The sequence below is a fragment of the Drosophila persimilis genome, unplaced genomic scaffold (assembly GCF_003286085.1).
Source record: "Drosophila persimilis strain 14011-0111.01,24,50 unplaced genomic scaffold, DperRS2 tig00000000-arrow-pilon, whole genome shotgun sequence".
NCBI lineage: Eukaryota > Metazoa > Arthropoda > Insecta > Diptera > Drosophilidae > Drosophila > Drosophila persimilis.
In genome coordinates this window covers 22,311,507-22,329,804 of record NW_020825288.1, presented here as the reverse complement: position 1 = coordinate 22,329,804, position 18,298 = coordinate 22,311,507, and positions in this window count along the sequence as shown.

Here is an 18,298-nt window from a genome sequence, read left to right as displayed (position 1 = left end):
ACATCTGTCGCTCTTCCACCAAGACACGGACTTGGACAGTGCCGTCGCTTACACAAATGGACAGCTCACCGAAAGGTCTGACCCGAGTCAATCTACTTCCAAAAACAAATGAAAAACTTTATTCTCTATAAACCGAAAAAACTGCCAAAAAAACTCATTTGCATTGAGAGTAAAGGCCAGAACTGCTCCCCCGTTTTATCGTAGTATATGTATTTAATTATATCAGAGGTAGATCTTAAGCTTGATTTAAGGAATCTCTGTATGTATTGTGATAGCCCCTCGATATGCATATTTATACTTGTATTATGTATCTAGTGTTACCCACAACAAGTTGATAAACTTTTTCGCATGGAGCCATAAAAAAACCTTACTGATCAGGTATTAATGGTGTATAAATAATGCATAAACGAGACTAGACTTAGCTGCAAATTAGCTTCTTTTTTGTGACGTTCAGCCGAACAAAAAGATCAACAGAAAAACAGCCAGCTGAATAAATTAAGCCTTTTTAAGCCTTTAAAAAATATATTAATGACACTTGTGCTAGGACAGATAAACTATTTACAGGAAAGCTGCAGAAACAATTCAATTCAATCGAATTATGAATATTTCAATTGTTTTGTTTTTTTTTCTGCTCTGAATTCAATTTGAAACATGAATCGTTTGATAATTGCAGTTTTATTGGTGCCCGCCACTTGTCATTTTCATTCTCATTCCTGCGGTAGAATAATGCGTTAAAATTGATTTCCCCCCTATGGACCACAATTCCAATTAAGTTCTCAAACTCAATCGGCCGAATCAAAGCAGATTAATTTTCGCATTTGTAGTTGTAGTTTTCGGATGGATTAATTATGCCAGACATTGGAGCTAAACATTTATCCAAAAGAAACGCTCAGAGAAGGCAAACTGGCGGCTTGACTTTGGGGTTTGATTTGGGATTATCTCTGCTGCGGCCGGGATTAAAAGCGTTATAATTGTATGCATTTTTGTTGTTGTATGTATCAATTGAATTAATTAAATTTAGCTGGGAAATAATTTATAAATGTTTTTTATACCCGATACTCAAAATGAGTATTGGGGTATATTAGATTTGTGGTAAAAGTGTATGTGTGTAACGTCCAGAAGGAATCGTTTCCGACCCCAAAAAGTATATATATTCTTGATCAGCATCAATAGCCGAGTCGATTGAGCCATGTCTGTCTGTCCGTCTGTCCGTCTGTCCGTCCGTCCGTCTGTCCGTCCCCTTCAGCGCCTAATGCTCAAAGACTATAAGAGCTAGAGCAACGATGTTTTGGATCCAGACTTCTGTGATATGTCACTGCTCCAAAAATATTTCAAAACTTTGCCCCGCCCACTTCCGCCCCCACAAAGGGCGAAAATCTGTGGCATCCACAATTTTGACGATACGAGAAAACTAAAAACGCAGAATCGTAGAAGATGACTATATCTTCTAGAGTGCAAAATCTGAACCAGATCGTATAATTATTATAGCCAGAATCACGAAAACAATTTCACTCTTTCTCGCTCTGTCTCACTCTAACACACAGGTTTCATGGTCGGTTTTGCCAATTGCAAAATATGAGTTCAAGGATCTCAGAACCTATAAAAGCCAGAGCAACCAAATTTGGTATCCACACTCCTGTGATATCGAACCTTGACCGTTTCATGTCCAAATTTCGCCACACCCCCTTCCGCCCCCGCAAAGGACGAAAATCTGAGGCAACCACAAATCTCAGAGACTATTAAGGCTAGAGTAACCAAATTTGGTACACACACTCCTTTAAGATGTCACTATAAAACGTATATCTCAGAATTTCGCCCCACCCCCATCCGCCCCCACAAAGGACGAAAATCTGTTGCATCCACAATATTGCAGATTTGAGAAAACTAAAAACGCAGAATCATAGATAATGACCATATCTATTAGATTGCTGAATCTGGATCAGATCAGATCATTTTTATAGCCAAAAGGAACAAATCAATTTGCAGTGGCTACGCAGCGCCCGACGTCACGCTCAGACTGATTTTCTGTCTCTCTCGCACGCACTCTTTGTCGTGTTGTTTAATATTAGCGGCGTCTGCCGGAGGAGAGCCATACTGACTTAGTATCGGGTATAACCGTAGAGTTGCGGTGTCCGCAGCAACTCACAACGTTCCCCCTCGTTTTTTGCTAATTTTTCGCTTTCTACTACACTCCAGTGGGTTCCATGACCGTGTAGGGATTTATTAAAACAAAATTCTTCATCCAAAAACGCTGCAGATGGAAAATAAATAAGTAGGTTTCTGGTACATCCTTGGAAAAGTGCCTTACAATTTGAATATTTAAATTTATAGCAATAAAAATGTTAAAAGAAAAAGTTGTTTTAACTTACAATTCGACCTAAATATTTGATCTAAATATATTTCATTAATGAAATCAATATTTTTCTTATCTATAAGACTTTTTAATACATTTATGTTCTCAAATTGATTTTTTTTTTAATTTGCCTTTTTTGTGTGTAGAACCAGAATTTTTAATTTAAATATGGGTGTTTGTTTTTACCATGCCACTTTTCTCTGAGTGTACTTTCAAAAATTCAGCTAAGTGAAAAGGAATAGTTTTCTCAATTAATTTTTTTTAAGCTTTCGTTTTTAATTTTTTTACTTCTATTTCCTTCCCTTTTTCAAGGTCTCTTATGAGCTATCATATCTCCCAAAAGACTTCGCCTTATTACTCACCAACTATCAATAGGAATAACCTTATCGGCCACTTCCCCAAAAATCTCTGTCAAGTATTTGCTACCCGTCACAACATAAAGATAAGCCTCCGCCTCCGCCCCAGCCCAAGCCCCAATCACACAGAGACGGACGACAGTTGAGTGTCAAACAAAGACAGACCCCAGAAACCCAACAAAAATTAATGAACGAAAACCATCCACACTCGAGGAAGGTGTCAGTGCTGTGTGCGATGGATCTTAAATATTTAAGGCGCAAACAAAAAACAATAATAATCATTATAAGGCCGCGCACTCCGCTCTCATTGACTTTAAATAATTGAATTGGATTCGAATAGAGTCGAGGCCCGAGCCGAAATAGGCAAAGTGCGAGCCGGACCTGGCACGCAACAAAAACTCTTTTCCCCCCTGCACTGCCGGCTGTCAAAATTGTAGGTGTCGGAAACCTTATAATTTTCAAATTTATAGTTAAATTTTTTCATACCCATACGAGTACCCGTAGCGTACTGTGTTTGGTCGTATTTTTGGTTAAATGGTTTGGTAATGTTCTAATTACGTGGGCGCGTGTCACTTTTTATCGTGCCGCTCAAATCATTTTGTATTATTTATGGCTGGAGGCGGCCTGGAGTGTACGCTCAGTGTCAGTTCTGGTACAATTATTGTTAGGTATGAGACAATGGGTTCATATCAGGTATTAGCAGTTGGGACATGTTCGGTCTTTGATTAGCAGTTCGTGTGAGGCATTTTTAATTGCTGGTTTTTGATGGAAGTTCCCTTTTTTGGGATTCATTTGATAGACAGTAGAGAGGTACTTCCAAACATTAAACCAAGTGAAAAGGAATAGTTATCTATGCAGATTTTCTAGAATGAAGAAAACAAACAATCCCCTGCGTCGCTCAGTCTCTCTCCCAGTGTCGCTTAGCGGTAAAGGGTGAGCTCCCCCCCTGCCTTTGGAAAACAGTCCCCGTAACCATCCAACCTTCAAAGAATTCGATTAGCATTTGTTTTGAATTTTTTCATACTCATTTTTGAAATAATATTTCCATTTTTAAAGATCTAAGCTCTTATTAGACCCATACCTCTACGCTCCCTCGTTGAATTGTTTGGCAATTTAGCATGCAACCCACTTCCATTTCATTTGTAACTGACAGATACATTATCCCCGCATTCAGTTTTCTTGACGAAGAAAAAAACAAAGCTCTCACGTGGCAAAGTCCGCTGTCAAATGAAATGCGAAACTCATAGCTCAGCAAGAGAGAGACTCAGAGACAGAGAAAAAAAATTCAGTCTAGCAAATACCGAGAGACAATGGCATGTGCCCGTCACATATCATAAAATAGTTAACTCAAACTATTTCCATATATGTAAGTCTGCAGCGGCACAGGCAGAGTCGGGAAAAACAGAAGCAAAAGTGAAATTTAATACGTTGCCACAGTTTACACGCCCCAGGCCGGGCCGAGGCACTTTCCACTTGAATTACTTGAATGCGAAATGTATCTCGCATCAAGTGTGAAACACCATCCATCCATCAAATGCTCTTAGAACAAATCCAAATTACAGGTTTCAATGTTGCCTATAAGCAGACGCCTGTCTTGGCTTTCGGTCTTTGATAAATGGGCAAAATAAATCGAATGCAGGCAAAGATTTTTCACTCAATTGCAGCACAAAATTCAAATGCCAAAGTGCCATCGGTGGCCACAGCCTTTGATTGCGGCATTCACAGGCTTTCGGCTCTCGGCTTTCGGCTTTCGGCTTTGGCGGCTGCCAATCTGCTTGCAACGACAGAAAAACTACAGAAAATAAACGAATACTTCAAACTGTCAACGCCGAAAACGTGTGGAGTGCCATGGGAAATGAATGAATAAATAAATAAATAAATGAATACTATTCGGAATACCACTGGCCAAAAGCCAGTCACCCGTAAGACAATAATTGCTTATGAAAATATTTTTCTATGCTCAAATGGAATCCATCCCCTACCATGCCACGCCTCTTCTCCAATTACACGAGGCTTTGAAAATTAGCATAACAAAGCTAACGATTGGTGGATTGATTAATTAGTTTCAAAGTCGCATCGCACACTTCTTGGGCAAATTAAGTTTAAATTAAAATGTGCATAAAAGCAAACAAAAGTAGAACAAAATGGGAGACCAAACAATGCCATCAATCAAGCACAAAATAAACTGAAAAACCAGTAAGACAGGAAGGCTACCATCTGTGGCGATGCTAGGAATACCCTATGGAGATTGTTCGTTTCTGTATGGATTTTCAATTGGGAACACCCTCCGAAAGGGTATCCAGAAATACAATTAACATTGACACAAGTCGAAGGTAAACTTTAAAACAAGTTTATGTTTCCAACTTCCCCAAAAAAATAACAAAAGCCAGAAAAAAAAAACACTATGCCGAACCACTGATAAATTGTAAAAGAAATGCCGACAAAAATGTTTTACACATAAATAAAAGGGGGGAAGAAAAAACAATTGTGTATTGCACTAATTGATTGTTGAGCTACGGGGCTGGGCCCAGCATTCAGCAGCGAAAGAAACAACAAACAAGCGAATCAATTAGTTGGCTTTATGGGGTCAAGGGTTAACATCTACCACACACTGCACACTCCATCCACGGAGAAGTGGGGCAAAACAGCAAACAGTAGCAATTGAAATGTGGAGTCAAATCAAAGAGAAATAACTATAAAAAAATAAAGTTTTTGCAGCAGGTAGAGCAAACTTGTACAAAATTGTACAAGTTTGGGGTTTTCTGTTGTTTGGGGATGTTCCAGTTTGTTTTACAGCGATACGGTCCCAATGAAACCGACTAAAGTGTGTCATGGTTAAGGGACTACGAATTAGTAAAAAAAAACTCGAACTCAAATTCAAATGGAAATTTAATTTTCGGTAGTTACAAGGATCTTTGTTGTATTTGAATGTAAAATATCATGAGTAAGGTACTAATAATTTCTAGGAGTGTGCGAGTAGTCCTAAAAATTTCGTAGTGTCAATAGTAGAACCCATAAGTACCCATAATTCCAACCTTTTATCTCTCCCTTTTTGCATAAACCCACCTTTTCCCCTACCAAATGTTTACATACTGAAACAGACATGATTAGACACGCGCTGACATTTCCCTCTCGCTCCTGCTCGCCTTGATCTTACGATTCTCTTTTGTCCTCTCTCAGTACGCACTCTCCCGCTCACAAGAGTATAACATATAGAAGAAGCAGAGAAGAGTAAGCATAAGAATAAACTGATCTTATCGCACCGCTTATACCGCTTTGGTCCCAGGCTCAAATAACAGGGCATCTCCCCTAGACAAATGACTAGAATAACGGGGAGCAGCAAAGTAAAGAGCGCACACAGCAGCCAGCAGAAGATCATACACTGAGAATAATTTCGTACTCAACTCATGCACAGCCAAATAAACAACATAGATTGTTCATTCCCCCAAGAACAAAACGAGTAATACAATAGGTATTATTTATTGGTTCTTCAAGCAGCACTTTTCCGAGAATAGGCAAAAAAAAAGAAAGAAAAATACGGACACTTGTCATCAGTTCTATAATATCGTTAAGTATGTTCATACTTAGGTTTCTGGTTCGTAGAAAGTAGTCAGGTGTAAGTACAGCAGTTGCTTTAATAGAGTAGGTTCCTTGGGGTTACATCTACATACATATGAGCAATCTGAATCTACTCTAAAGAAATGTCTAAGATTAGACTTCTACTTTATCTAAGATCAAGAACACACTAGATGTTTTCTAAAGAGTAAATATTTATAAAATAATAACAAGCTGGTAGATCTGAAATATTGCAAATAAAATTAGGATAAAAATATCCCCAAACCATAAAACACCAACATAATTAACATAAAAATAATTACTAAAATGTATACTCCAGAAACTTTCTCATTCCAAATAATCTCACAATATATGTTGACTTTGTCCGCGGCAATGGCATCTCGAATAACACACATTCGTTGCACTCTTCATTTATTTCGTTTTTAAAATACAAGCTATTTTCCTTTGGCTAACACGAAAAATGCACTCAACTGATGTGTTTTCTATCTAGAGCAAATACTGTGCGATAGAAAAATAAAAAGAAAAGTAAACACGATTTGCATAAACAAATGCCAGAGCAGGCAAGCCGCTTGGCAAATAAAAAATAAAAATATAAATGCCAAAATTAAATCATATAAAACAAACCCAACATGATGGGAGCACGACACAAGCAGACATAAATGTGTGTACATGTGTATGGAAATGCCTGAGGACTGCGACGGGGACTGCGACTGCGACTGGCACGGGAACACACAGATAAAGCCGCCAAACTGAACAATGTGCTGTCAAAAAAAAAAAATAAAAGAAACAACAAAATCCTATAGAAGATAGGTGGGGATGTGTCAGGATGAGGGCCTACAGACACACACACACACACACACCTCCGTCCGGCTACTCCCTCCGTCACACACACACCTCCGTCAGACTACTTCCTCCCGCCTATTACGTGCCGACAAGGCAATAAATATTTATATATGGACAAAATATACATGTGTGAGGGGAGGGGCTAGGGTTTTCAAGTGCCGCAAGGCATTGAAATTTAAATGCACAACGCATACGAGTAGCTCTCTAAAAAAGCCGGGGCTGGGGGGTGGGAGCTCCCTTGGAAAACCCCATTGAAAATGAGTGAGTGCGAGCACACGCACGGAAACGGCCTACCCTAAACTCACAGGTATCGCATCCACATCCCACTGCCCATTCCGATGCCCATTCATAAAAGCATAAAATGTATCCAGCTCAAATGCAAATGGCTTACACATTATCCTAAAATGTATGCCACACATTTATATTTATTTTTAATTTTATAACAGAATCAATCAAGCGGAATGGGCCCTAAATGGGATTGCCTTTTGATGCCTCTGACGAGGGCCAGGGGCCTTCACCGCAAAGTATGATTTCGATAATCTGCTGCTGCTGGCTCTGTCCCTCAGCGAAAGCTTCCTTTGGATCAGGGCGTTCTCCCCTGATAAATCCGCATAAGTTTTAATTATAAGACCAAGAAATGCTGCTGGAAAACAAAAGAAGAAACGAAGAGAAAACCAAAGCAAAACGAAGACAAAGATAGCCCAGCCCAGCCCGAACTCCTTGCTCTCAGGTAGCACTTGGCAAATCCCACTAAGCACAGCCTAAGTACCACATAATACCCGATATATACATATATGTATATACATATATATGTATACGCTTGTGGTGGTGTATGTAGTAAGCTTTTTTCGGGGGAGATTTCCCCAAAGATTCAGGAGGCTCAAGGAACAGCTGACGTCAGACAAGGCCAGACAAAAGCCTCCACGGCATTCGGTGGCGGCTTAGACGAAAACTTTATATGCCTCTTCACTCCACTCCACTCTGTGTGAATTTTGGTTCTAAACAAAACCATAAAAAGTCTTGGAATAACACAAACATCCCTGGAAATCAAGAAATCTGCTGAAACTAGCTGAAGCCAATAGACAGATCAACAAAAACCAGAAACAGTTGCAGATACACAGATACACAGATACAGATACAGATACACATCCTGTGGACACTGTGTGGCTGTGTGGATAAACAACTAAAATTCCATTTTACGACTTGTTATGATGCCTAAATATGGCCCGACAACACCGAAAGTTACGAAACTGCGTCGCCAATAAGTCTGGACAGTCTCCAATGTGGATGGAGATGAGGATGGGGATGTGTCTCATCCGAAGAAACTGAAATTTATTTGCCTTTTGCGTTTCAGTTGTTTCTTAGGCTGTCATCAGGCTGGGGCTCCTTGAAGTAGGCAACCAAAAAATCTTTCGAGACTCAAAATAAATCTTTGATTGAGAGCAATGAATGGGAAATACTCTTACTCTCTTAGTAATATGTAGAAAATATACTAAGGCTCTTTTTATTTATTTATTTGATTTTTTACAAATTTTAATGTGAGTATTTTTAGTTTAATTTAATTTAATGTATTTCTTTTATTTGTATCTAAAACCTTTCTCTGAATTGATTGCCTACTACAACAAATCAACGCATTTTCCTCCCATCAAACCGAATGAGAAATGGAGTATATCCACAACGCAAATGAAAGGAAATTTTGCAGCTCCAAAAAATACACAAAAATCCACGGAAAATCAACCCTCCCAGGGACTCCCAGACAACGACGCCACACGCAATCCCATATACAGGGTGCTGCCACATCCACTCCTTGAAGACCCATGCGCCTGATTACCTTGGTGTTCCCCACCGCCGTAACAGTTGCCGCTTGGTATTTGGGTATTTTACGAGATTTACGGCTGGCGCTACTGCCTAAATGTATGCTAGCTAATTTTTATCCAAATACATATACACATACACACATGCATACATATGTATGTGTATATATATTTCTTTGGTTCCGCCATTCTCTGCTTTTTGGGGGAATATATTTCGTGTGCGCAATAAAAATTAATGGCCTTCTCCTTGCTGGCTCCTCCTTTTGCTCTGCAATTGACGTTGATTTTAGTTTCAGGATTCGCCCGAGCCGACTCTTTGACTTTGAATGGACTTTTATGGGCGGCTCCTTGAGGTTTGAGTGGCCCATAGATACATAGTATCTATCAATGAATGTTAAACGTTAATTGCTCTGGTTATGGCACTCCCCAGACACACTGGCACTCGGACTGGACTGGATCAAATCAGGGGACATGCAAACACCAACACACTCCCCAAAATTACGGGAGTCCTTTGCTCCTTTTGTTGGAAATCAATCAATGCACTTGGGGCTTAGGCCCCAACCAAAAAATGGTAAGCAATGCCCTGGGGCAAGGCGACCCAAGAAATAGTTGAACCTTTTTCTTTCATTCTTTTTATGGGGCACAGAGGTAGCATCTGTGGGGACAACACCAGGCGGCAGGCAGGAAGGCATTTCAACCTGCGTTATTATTGAATATTATTCGGTAACTACTCACACAGGCTCTTCTCTTCCTTGTATCCTTGTACGGTACGTGCTTCGGGGTTATCTGCCATAAATTGTAGTTTGAGTTCATATTTAGATTGCAGTTTGCCCCTCGAGGGATAATCAGGTAAGAGGAGCGTTGTGTATGCGTGGGGAAAGGGTACGGAAGTAGGGCGAATACATTTAAAGGATGGTTCAGCGGAACTCTTGGCTGAATCTACGATTTGGAATGGATTATCCTAATAGTGGATCCAAAAGTGTAAGCTACACAAAATTTGTATCTTTTAAGACAGATAAACATTCCCTTTTAACTTAAATATTTTGTAGAATATCGGAATAATTTGCTTTTAAGCTACTCGTAAAATAACTGAAATATCATAAAAGACCAATGAATAAAGGCATTGAATAAAAGCTAATAGAGTTAACAGAGAACAGTTGGTGCATCGTTGAAATTTTAGTATCAAACAGCATCCTATAATATAAGAAAAATGTTATCATTACTGACAATTGGAACAATTGGAATCATTCCTGAATCTTGAATCCACTCGCACTTATTATTATTAACAGATTATTGTTAATTTAATAAATAAATACAAAATTAAAGATTTACTGCACTTAGAGCATTTCTCACGCCGTATAGGCCCTATCGAATGATAAGGCTTGTACTTGCTTCGTTATTTATTTGACATATAAAAAGCTGCCTGCCACACAGCCGCTATCCTATCCGAGTCGAGTGCACACGGCAAACATTTTATGGCTTGTTTATTGTTTAGCCAGGTCTGGGGTACTGGGTACTGGGAACTGGGGGCAGGGGCCTTGGACAGGATACGAGTATGACAGGATAGGATAGGACATGCGGTAGAGGCCGCATTTAGCCCTGACTTTTGTGTTTATACGCATTTTACTATGCTAAATCAACATCCCAAGTATCCCCAGTAGTTATTTGTGGGCTTTTTATGCGTTTGTTGGTTCTTTATATATATTTTTTATGGCAGTGGAATTTGTTATTGTTTATTTTTCTTTTACTCCACGGCATAGACGCACACGTGTTATTTTTTATTTTATTCGTTTCTAGGCAACGGCTATTGCCCGAGTCCTTGCCAATGAAGGAGCCAAGGAGCCCAAGAAACGAGGCGTCAGAAAATCCAGTAGAACACGCGATTCGAGCGAAAGTTTTGACTTGCAACTGCAACGCAGATACAATGTGGAGGGAAAGCGGTACTGAAAACTCATTAAAAAGAACTTAGACAAGGTCTTGCTGGTAACTAAAATAGAAACAAAAAAAAACATTTTCAGCTCTCTTCACAACAATGAAAATTGCTGGAAATCACTCTCTTGGCGTCTCAGTCTCTCAGCCCTTGTAGGCGTTGTAGAGTGCTGCTTCGGCTTCTGCTTGGAGCATGTTAAATGCGCCAAAAGCCACTCGAGCTTTGGGGCACTCAAGTGTGGCTGCCGCCGCCTGCGGCTTAGGAGTCGCACTGGAGTGCCCACAAAAGATGCTGCCAAGATATGACGAGCTGATCCGTGCCGCGTTGCGGCGTGGGAAACCATTCTCCGCCTCTCGTTCTATGTGGGCTGGCCAGCCACTAAGCGGCTCTAAAAGTTCCCAAAAAAAATCACTATGAAAATGTTAGAGGTAGCAACTAAATTGAACGGAAGGCTGGAAGCCGAATGGTTAAGTTTTATAATGAGCTTTTTTATAGGGGTCTATGTACATTGGATTCACATGAGACAGAGGCCAGTAGAAATAGAAGATCGCCATTAGAGTAGATCTGAAAGAAGTTTCCATCGCTTAAAGGGCTGCTTCTTTGGTGAATTTACTGGAAATCTAAGAAAACAACAACATATAATCTCTGTACTCTGCAATGAACCCTTTAGGATGCTTGAAAACTTGTATCAGCTCTCAGTGACTTCAGTTTTACTCATTTTCCTTCTCTTCTTCTCTCGGACTTTGTATAATTGTGGTTGAATCCCCTGTCACGCACACTCTCTCTTTCGCACTCTCACAGAGTGGCTTAGCAGGGCTTAACAGTAAAGGTAAAACCACTTAGACAAAGAGAGCGCACCACTACGTCTCTCTCTCTCTCTCTCTTCGCTAGCTTTGGATAATTTCTAAGTCAATTTTGCAGCAATATGCTCTTTTATAAAGTTATTACATTTTAAATCCGAATAAAAAAACAAAAGGAATTGCACAAAAATATAAAACTATCTTCTCGCAACTTTTAACCCATTCGAACAATTAAAAAGCAATTCGCTAAGGAAAAATAATCATCTCACACTTTTTCCTCGAGTAAGTACCAGAATTTGTTTTCCGCTTCGTTTGGGATACAGTTTTATCTTGTAGAAAACTTAGTCAAAGATTTTGTTTTAGTTTTTGCAGCGTTTGCTGCGAGTATTACAAGTACAGGCAATGTGGCAAAAGTACAAAAGTTTAGCAGGAAAGCTGTCGCCTGGTCAGAAAGATGTTCTGTGTTACAAATAATAAACTTGCCGGCTAATAAGAAAAGTTCCAAGGGAGAAATAGGAGATGCAAGAATGCTTCATGGAATTTCATAAAAGTTTGCACGGAAAATATTATTGATTGTGACAATTTTTTTGAAGGGTTCAGGGTCTCGGTCTTCTGTTGGATGTATTTCTATCTGCGCCTCAGCAAACAACGCCCCCGTACAATGCGACTCATTAGGGCTCGACGACATTTGACTATCCATCTCAAAGCGACAGGCAAAATCCATATTTTTTTTCTTCTTTTCTGTAGTTTTTTCGGTTTCAGCTGCAATTACGCAGCTGGCAAATATTTACGCAGACAGCAGCAGAAGCAAAGGCTGTTGACAGTTGATGGTCGTCATCGCCTCAATGTCTCTTCTCAAAAAAAGGAAAAAACCAAAATAAAAGTGTATACAAAAATAAATAAAAAGTTACTGGAAAAAATATCAGACAGCTGACAAACAGTTTGAGGTGTAAACCAGACCCACAGACGACGACGCCGCTTCACGCTCCTCTGGCGATCATTAATGGCTGATAAAAACCAAGAGACCCCACAATATATCATTAAAAAGCTAAAGAAACACACACTATTTTGATATTTATGTTTGCGCTTGACAAAGTTAAATGCTGGGCTTAAAGATGCTCGTTATTCAGTTCAGGAAGGTGGTAAATACATACCTCGCAAAAAGGTAGTAAAGGGAAAGTGCAAGCAGCTATTAGTATTATTATTACGGTTGGGGGATCATGCAATGCACGGCTTGGAAGATCTATTTTTTCAAGTAGGACTCCCACTAGGATAGAAAGCCATAAAGGAGAAGAGAGCGGAGGAAAACTCAGTCTGAAAAGATACTCTGTTCAAGAGAGAGAGAAATTGTTCTTCAAGCTTTCTGGCTTCTATAATGGCTATAATAATCATCCGATTCAAGACAGATCGACCATCTGCAAAATAAGATAATTCTAAATAATTCTGTGATATCGTATCTTTAAAATTGTGTGGGCCACAATATTTTGCCATATATGTACATACTTTTACAAGCATATATTTTTTTTGTAAGCCTCGTTACAGCGAGATTAAGAGAGCTTCCTTCACTTTCCGCAATTAGTTTTTACTTCATATCCCGCATTTAATTTGCATTGATTTTCCCCTCTATTTTTCATTTATTTTCCCCATTTTTAATGTTGTATAATTATAACGATATATTAACATTAGGAAGAGGGCCTTCCAAGTAATTTTTAAATTAAACTTAAAGTTGAATGGAAATACCAAATCGTATGCAAATCCAAGCTGCCAAACACAGCACTCACACCGTGTACGTAATTTGACCTTAATCGATATTTTGCAATTGCGATTGATTTATTTTTGTTTCATACCTGAAACGAGAGAGAGAGAGAGAAAAAGCAGAAATTAATGAAATGTTTTCAATTGAGGAGCAGTTTCGAGAGTGCCACGCCACGCACTTTGCTAATTAACTAACTGACGAGTGTTGCAGGTAGTAGTCCTTAGTGCCCGGCTCTGAGTAGTCGTATAACCAATCCAATCTCTTTGACTCTTTCTGTTTGTGTGCCCATTACGTCAAGCTGCCACAACTGCCAAAAACTGTACATTTAGGAGAATTTTGCAACATTCTTGGCCACCAATCCAAATGATATGCAAATGGAAATTGACCAATTGACCAAATGCCAGCTGCCAACTGCCAGCAGGCCAGCTGCTCCGTCTGGGCCCAGTTTACCGCATTTCCATTTAGCTTGGTTTGGGCATCAAAGATGCAAGAGCTGCAGATACAGATACTGGTACTTGTACTTGTGCTAGACCAGGAGATGGACATGCGACCTGGACAGGATAAGGCCAGCCAAGTGTCTGGGCAAGCAAATTGTAATTGATTTCCAGCTGTGAAATCTGTCATAGCTGCCGGCGCTTTTGCTCCCACGCTCTGGGACAATTTAATTAAGAATTTTGTGTCTCTTGTCTCCACAGGACTCATTTATTTTTTATGTTTCTCCATGAGAGCAGCCCAAGTGCTTCTGTAGATACTAAAATATATGGATTTGTGGTGTGGCAGGAAAAGGGAGGAAGATGCGAAAGGATTCGGTCTTATATTGCTATTAAAGTTTCCTTCCGAGCGAGCAACTAGAATCCACAATTCTCTTATGAAAAATAAATTAGAATACATTATATTCTACGGACTTTCATCTAATTTCGAATAAATTAAATATTTTATTCATCCATAGTTAACGGCAGTCCCAACAGCTTCAGAAGCAACCTCTTAAAGAACAATCCATTTTCTAGAGTTTTCCCCCAAATTGCTTCAAACATTTATAGACCTGCTGCCTGCTGCTACCTGGCCCACCCTCTCAGAGACTCTGAGGACACGGCCCTATACCTGGGCCGGGTTGTCTCTGTGTGTGGGTGGGACATTATGAAGAGACGTCACCTGCCTAGGGGACATTTAGCCTGATTGAGTTCCGTTCTCCCATTCAGTAGCCGGGGCTCTCTTTTGGGGAAAAGCTTTGCATATTTAATTAAAATTGTAATTGATTTTGTGTTATGCGCAAAACTGTGGGCCAAATGCGTCTGTTTTTAATTTCAGTCCCTCAGTGCCTCAGTACCTCAGTCCCTAGTCCCGATGTGCCATCATAATTTTCTCGGCTTTCTGGCACAGATTTGTACGCTCTTCGTTCTTCTTTTTTTCCTTTCTGGCTTTTCTTTTTCTAATTTGACTGAAACAGAAACAGAATTTCATGGCAATCTCAGGTGAGATTGGCCTCGTTGCGGTGTACAAAAAGGCAGCCAGTGGGCAGGCTGTGGGGAGAGGCGGGGCCCACAAAATTTTGTGTATATTACGTCAATGTTGATTTACATATGAATGCAAATGTATGTAATCGTTCAGGTGGAAGCCCAGGGGCTTAAGCCGAATGTTATTGATTTTGCGGCAGTGAAAAATTTACTTTCATTCTTGGATATTACTCATACGTCAGTGGGGCCCACGCCTACTCCTTCGAGAGGAGGAGGAAACAACAGCAACAGCACCAGCAGCCGACGCTCGTGGAAATCAATTTTCATGTCGCCTGTCAAAAGCAGGTTTTCCTCTTTTGTTCGTGTGCGCAAGAGGGACATATAGAGAGTGGAAAGAGTGTGCAAAAATAGCAACAAAGTTGCTCTTTTTTGTTGGTTTTCTGTCATCGTCACGATTTTGGTGCATTCTACTCGAAACTATTTCGTTTTATAATTATTTTAAACAAAAGGTTCATTCAAACAAAGCTCTTGAATATGATTCACACAAATTGCATTAGTTTAGCCATAAATTTCTGTTAATTAAACCATTAAAAAATTATTCAATTTTGGCAAAATAGATAAAAACTTAACAACATTTTCGACATAGTTGACCTTTCCCGCAAAAACAAAAACCCCATATAAAAACCATCACAAAAAACACCATATAGCATATATTTTTGTGTGTTTAAAACCAGCGCACATACAAATGCATTATCAACAGATTTAACAGATTTGGGATTTGATAAATTACAGACCGAAAAAGCCAACCGAAAATCGAGATAAAAACTTGTTGATTTTTAGTTTTTAGTATTTTTGCCCGCAAATTGTTTTTCCCACTGAAGGTTGACAGGGTTTTTGGTGTTTATTTTGAATTTATTTGTGCGGGTGTGTCTAATGGTTTTGTAAATGCTTTTCGACAGGGGCTTAAGAAACGAAGACGAAGGCTATCAGAGATACGCGTGCTAGTACTTTTACCAGAAAAGTGTCCTTAAACTTTGGATAAATGTTTGTAGTGGATAACTGTTGGTTATTATTTTTGATAAACATCGAAAAGGCTGAGTTAAATGAGTGTTGACGTTAGATATATGTAAGGGTAATGCAGATATATGCAGAATGATAGATCAACACTCTTATAGATGAAGAAATACATGGAAATAGTTGTAGTAGTTGGAGAAACAGATGAATAGATAGATCGATAGACGAAGGAATAAAAACTGTTTTCTTTTATTAATTTCAAATAGATTTCATCGATAGGATAGATGGAATAGATATTGAATGAAATGTATACGCCCAGAGAATGTATGTATATATATATATATATACATATATGTATATGTATATAATCTTGTATGTTGTATAGTCTGGCATTTTCATATTTTGATAAAATATATTTTCTACAAATTAAATATATTCTTTTTATTTTAATTTTTTGTATAATTATAACGCTAAATGCTTATAAATGACAATGGGGACAATATATGGCCATAGCACCAATAATCACTTTCGGATGAGCGGAATATTCAATATTCGTCTCCTACAATACTCTACCCGCATTAAAAAGAATTTTTAATACATTTATATTTAAATTAAAGTGAATTCTCTTTAATTTTACTATTATTTCATTTGAAAACCTAATATTTAATTTTAAAATAGCTGTGTTTCTCTTTATTATGCCCTCACCAAATGCAATCCCCATACATATAACATACTCTCCTCGGATACATTACACAGCTGCTTCCGAAACGAAACTTTCACATGAATCACTGCAAAAAATAAGCCGCAACCAAAAATTCAATCACATTTAAGTTTATGAAACCATAAACAAATTCTTACAACTCCCACACAGAAAACACAGAAAGCACTGAAAACACTGAAACAGAAAACACAAACAGAAAACCAACAACTGGAAACTGTATTTTTATTTTTGCAGGAAATGAAAGTCAGTTTATTCAGAGACAAAAATATAATGTACATATGGACGTCCCGAAAAGCTTGAACGATGTGCAATAATTTATTTAATGCGACATTATTTTTTCCACCAAATAAAGACAATGCGAACGACAGTAATAACAATAATCATAATAAACCGACGACCATTTACAGAGACCAGATTCCCATTTATACGGGCATATAATCCCCCCGCCCGTTCGGAGCAATTGAAAAAGGAAAAAGATTACGAATGCCAGAGAATATACCGCACAAATAGTAGATCTGAAAGCATTTGATCTGTAAACCCAAATCGAACGAGCCCCATAGAGGTAGTACGTCAGAGTTGGGGGCTTTTCAAGATCTCTGACTCTGAATCTGGGCTTTGGCGGAGGGGCGAGTGGCGTGGTGGCGTGGTGGGGGCTTAATGCCAAAAGCATCGACCGGAGAAACAATAGCAATAACAACGAGGGCAGTGTTTTTGTTGCTGCTCTACTACTCATTCGGTTTTAATTTTTGCGCTCGTAAATCGAAATGAAAACGAAACGAAACGGAGAGAGACCCAGACTGGAAACCGGTTAACCCAAAGCCAGACCCAGACCCAAAGCCAACCCAGAGCCAAGCCAAGCCAAGCCTGAGCCAAGCCAGAGCCAAGCCAAGAGCTGAGCCAACAATTCGTGTTACCATTTTACTATATACATCCGAGGGGGCCTCCAACCAGCAAGCCAGTGACCGACCGGAGATACAGATAAAGATCAACTCCAACGCTGTGCCACAGACAGCGACGGCAACAACAGAGCCACAATGGCAGTGGCAACAGCAGCAGCAGCAGCAACAACCAAGCCAACGGACACGTTTTGTGGCACTGCCGGTGAAACAAAAGCAAAAGCAATTCAATGCAAAGCAAAACCAAAGCCAAAGACAGCAGCAGCATAAAAATACAAGAAAAGGTTCGAATTTGTAGATACCCTTCAAGATCAAGGATTTCTTTAGTCCTTCTATCATGAGAAGATTGTATTTGGCAGCTTTGGAGCTTTAGAGTAATATCTATGGTATCAATCGGGGTACTTTTAAAATTCAGACTGAGAAACCATGGGCGTTACGCATCTTAGTCATCTTTAAAGCCAGAATTAGAGAATATCATATTGATCGGATAACGCTTCCAGAGAGAAGCACGTAGGCTGTCGATTGTTTCCCAAAAGCGAAAGGTAACAAGTGTCATCTTTCGTCGGAAAATTGTACTCCTTTTAAATAGAAAATCATCTGTTTCATTTAAAGTGGGCATCAAATTGCCATTAACGTGTGAACGTCGACCTATCGGTCAATAGAAAGCAATAATTTATGGAATGTATTGAAAGATCTTTTAGCCGACTGCTCACACGAAAAGGTTTAAGGCGGGTTTTAAACGGACTGAAAATCAGAGAGAAAGGATAACAAAAGAAAGAAACTGA